Source organism: Ovis canadensis, chromosome 9, assembly GCF_042477335.2.
Source record: "Ovis canadensis isolate MfBH-ARS-UI-01 breed Bighorn chromosome 9, ARS-UI_OviCan_v2, whole genome shotgun sequence".
NCBI lineage: Eukaryota > Metazoa > Chordata > Mammalia > Artiodactyla > Bovidae > Ovis > Ovis canadensis.
The window spans coordinates 76,335,377-76,340,240 of NC_091253.1; the positions used below are offsets into that span (position 1 = coordinate 76,335,377).

Below are 4,864 nucleotides of genomic sequence, written 5' to 3' on the forward strand. Positions count from 1 at the left end.
AGGCTTCTCAGTTCATAGAGTTATCCAAGCAAGAATACTAGAGTGGGTTGCCATTTTCTTCTCCAGGGAATCTTCCCAACCCAGGGATTGAACCCAGGTCTCCAGCATTGCAGGCGGATTCTTTACCATCTGAGCCACCAGGGAAGCCCATTGTTATATGATATCTTCTTTCAAAAACATATATTAAATTTAATTTTATTCTATTTTTGGTTGTGCTGTATAGCTTGTGGGATTTTATTTCCCTGACCAGGGATTGAACCTGTGTCACAGCAGTGAAAGTGCTGAGTCCTAACCACTGGACCACCGGGAAACTCCCTGAAAACATATTTTTAAGGAGATTTATAAAATGTTTTATTTAAGATAGTTATTTCTGCAAACAGAAGCATTATTATTTTATTAGTTAACTAAAAATACTTAAAAATAAATTCATCAATAAATTTGCAGAAAACCTAATCTTGAGGATGAAAAATTTTGGCAAGCTGAAAAAGTTATGGTGTATTAATGGAAAGCATTAAAAACATTAAAAATAATATATACAATCATACAATACCAATATGATTACCATCCTTTCTCATAAAATGAGGTATGTTACCATATGCCAAAATGATACTGATACAATAAAAAAAAATTATATAGGAACAGCTTAGTTAGCAATAACATCACTTACTTAGAACATGTAATTCTAAAATCAAGTTTGCATGTAATTTCCTGCTTGATTTATTCTATGACTCCTTAACTTTTACAGGGTAATACATAATTTCTGCACTCTAATTTCATTATTTTTAGCTAGTATTCCAAGCAGGCATGCACACATGTGAACACAAATGCATACACACACATAAATGCTTGCAATACTGTTCTCTTGCACACACTCTTTAAATACTCCTTTCCACAAGCATTTTCAAATGATATGGGGATAAATATATGGTGATAGAGTTCTTACAGTTTTATTTCTACTCGGAGTACCAACTGTTTTTTACTGACTATTTTCTTTTTGACCTCTCTAAAGAATTCTCTGCAAGGAGATCAAACCAGTCAATCTTAGAGGAAATAAACCCTGAATATTCATTGGAAGGACTGACGCCTAAACTGAAGCTCCAGTATTTTGGCCACCGGATGTGAAGAGCTGATTCATTAGAAAAGACCTTGATGCTGGGAAAGATTAAAGGCAGGAGGAGAAGGGGACGACAGATGATGAGATGGTTAGATGACAACAGTGACTCGATGGACATGAGTTTGAGCAGGCTCCAGTAGTTGGTGATGGACAGGGAAGCCTGGCATGCTGTAATCTATGGGGTCACAAAGAGTTGGGCACGACTGAGCAACTGAACTGACTGAAAGAATTCTTACACAAAAGTAAAATTCATAAATGTGCAGTGACAAATTTCAGGTGTAATAATTTATATGAAGAGTCATTTATGAATAGACTTCTCAATGACCTAAGTGTGATTTTTGGTCATTTAACTTACATACTTAGCACATGAGTTTATAATTTTAGAAAAGGAATAGTGGAGAGAGAATACAATCAAATAAAACTCCTTAATTTGTCAATTAAAGGATTATAAGAACATAGTTTGGGATAACATGTAAAATAGCATCTAGATAAATATGATGAAAATATTTGCTAGTTTATACTCAGAGGAAAAATATACATTGACATCTGACTTCTCAAAAAGGATAAAAACAAAGTAAAAATCAGATAAAATACACAAAAATATGGATTGCCATTTTTGAAATCTTGAAAAAAATAAACAACTTATGTCCATCAAAATTATCCCTAAGAAATGAACATTCCTCAGAAGAAACTTCTGGGCCCACAAGTTTTAACCAAACATCTAAAGAAAGCTAACATCATATTTATACATTATTTAAAAAAAAAACAACAGAAAAAGAATACTTCTCACTTCATTTTATGAGTCTATTATTACCCTAATACCAAAACTAGACAATCAGTACAAAAAGAGAGAGAGGAAAAAAAAAAAAACACCTCTCCAAGCCCATAATGCTCATAAACTCCCATGCAAAATACATTAAAAAATTAGTAAATTAAATTTAGCAATGTATAAAAGGAATTTATGTATGAAGGCTAAATCAGGTTCTACATTTATTGTTGTTGTTCTCTGTAAACAGGTACTTCTTACTTCTTTGTTTCTAATTTGGATGTCTTTTATTTCTATCTCTTGTCTAATTGTTTGGATTAGGACTTCTAGTATGTTAAACAGAAGTGTCAAGGATGGGCACTGGATCTTGGAGGAGAAGTTTTCTGTTTCCTACCCTCATACCTGGAAATGAATTCACAGGCTCACAACCAACTAATCTTCAGCAAGTTTGCTAATAATATACAATGGAAAAAGGATAAAATCTCTTCAACAAATTGTGTTAGGAAAACTGGATGTTCACATGCAGAACAATAAAACTGAACACTTATCTCACACCATATACAAAAAAAAAACAAAAAACAACAACCAATCCTTCAAATGATTAAAGTTAAACAAAATCCCTGAATCCATAAATTTACCAAAAGAAAACATGGAGAATATTTTTTCTTTTTCACACTGGTTTTAGCAACTATATTTTGGATATGATACCAAAAGAACAGGCAACCAAATTAAAAATAATCAAGTCTGATAGCATCAAACTATTAATAAAAAGCTTCCACAGAGCAAAAGAAACAATCAACAGAGTAAAAAGGCAATTTACTAAATGGAAGAAAACATTTCAAACCCTGTATATGATAATTTCCAGAATATATAAGGAACTCATATAACTCAATACTGAGAAAACACACTGATCAAACAGTGGGCAAAAGATTTGAATAGGTATTTCTCCAAAGAAAATATACAAATGGTGGCCGATAGGCATATCAAAGATTCTCTACCTTGTTAATCATCATTGAAATGCAAATCAAAACAACAGTGAGATATCACCTCACACCTGTTAGAACAGCTATTAAAAAGTCAAAAGACAATAAGTTTCAGCAAATTTGTGGAGAAATTGAAACATTTCTACATTATTGGTAGGAAAATAAAACAGTAAGTATCAGTATGTGAAGGGTTAATAGGGTAGTAGAGATGTGCCTGCAAAGGGGTCTCTCTGCTCAGGCTGAGTGTCCTTGCATAAGAGGCATTCTGCCAAAGAGTCTGGACATAGCCTTGAGTTTGATGGTCCCTTGCAAATGAGGGAGCATTCCCTTCTTGAGATAAGAAGGAGATGAGGGCTTTGGGCAGACTCTTCAGTAGACAGAGATTTCACTCCCCTTTGCTATACAATAACATGTATGCACCTGCACTGTACTGAAAAGGCTTATTCTTACAGTCTGGAATTCTGCCTAAGGAGGGCTTTATAATAATAAACGGCAATTAGTTTGCCCAGTTGTTCCTCTGGCCAGAGTGGTGTCCTGTCTGTCTTTTGTATGTCTTGTATGTTTTATGTCATTTCACTCGTGATCTCCAGAAATCTCCTACAAGTATGGAAAACAGTTTTGAGGCTCCTCAAAAATTTAAAGATAGAACTATTATGTACTCCCACTCCTGTGTATCATCCAAAAGAACTAAAATTAGGATCTCAAAGAGATAGCTGCAATCTCATGTTGCTGGTATGAAATTTCACAATAACCAAGATATGGATACCAAGCAAATGTTCATCAACAGATGGATAAACAAAACATGCTATAGGAGAATTTCTTGGTGGACTAGTGGTTAAGACTCCATGCTTCCACTGTAGAAAGTCCAGGTTTGATTCCTGGTTGGGGAACTAGAATCCTGCAAGCGGTGTGGTGCAGCCAAATAAAAAAAAAGAAAGAAGAAAACATGGTGTGTGTGTGTGTGTGTGTGTATATATATATATATGTATATATATATATATATATATGAACATTATTCAACCTTTAAAAAGAAGAAAATTCTGCAGTTTACAGCAATATGGATGAACTTTGAAGACCTGTATTAATTGAAACAAGTCAAAGGGAAAATACAACTATATAAGGCATTTAAAATAGTCAATGATATAGAATTAGACAATAGAATAGCTGTTACACTGGATGAAGAAAGGGGTACATGGAGAGCTGCTGTTCAATATAGCTAGAGTAATACAAGATGAGTAAGTTCCAGAAATCTACTATACAAAGTATCCGTAGTTAACAATAAGGCATTTTGTACTTAAATCCAGTGAAAAAAGCCAGTAAAAAAAGGTCACATCCTCTATGCACCCGTTTTTATAATCTTTGCAAAATGATGAAATTACAGAGATAGAGAACAGATTCAGTTCAGTTCGATCACTCAGTCAAGTCTGACTCTTTGTGAACTCATGGACTGTAGCATGCCAGGCCTGCCTGTCCAACACCAACTGCTGGAGTTTACTCAGACTTATGTCCATTGAGTTGGTGATGCCATTCAACCATCTCATCCTGTCATTCCTTTCTCCTGCCTTCAATCTTTCCCAATATCAGGGTCTTTTCAAATGAGTCAATTCTTCACATCAGGTGGCCAAAGTATTGGAGTTTCAGCTTCAGCATCAGTCCTTCCAATGAATATTCAGGACTGATTTGCTTTATGATGGACTCATTGGATCTGCTTGCAGTCCAAGGGACTTTCAAGAGTCTTCTCCAACACCATAGTTAAAAAACATCAATTTTTTTGGTGCTCACCTTTCTTTATAGTCCAACCCTCACACCCATACGTGACTACTGGAAAAAACATAGCTTTGACTAGATGGACTTTTGTTGGCAAAGTAATGTCTGTGTTTTTTTTAATATGCTATCTAGTTTAGTCATAATTTTCTTCCAAGGAGCAAATGCCTTTTAATTTCATGGCTTCAGTCACCATCTGCAGTGATTTTGGAGCCCCAAAATATAAAGTCTCTCACT

At 34.6% G+C, this 4,864-nt stretch overlaps 1 non-coding gene across 1 annotated transcript; it reads right to left on the reverse strand.

Moving 5' to 3' along the window:
• Window positions 1-237: 237 nt before the first annotated feature.
• On the reverse strand, window positions 238-310 carry TRNAE-UUC (transfer RNA glutamic acid (anticodon UUC)). Its single transcript has one exon. It is a non-coding gene; the product is annotated as a tRNA-Glu (tRNA).
• Window positions 311-4,864: the final 4,554 nt, after the last annotated feature.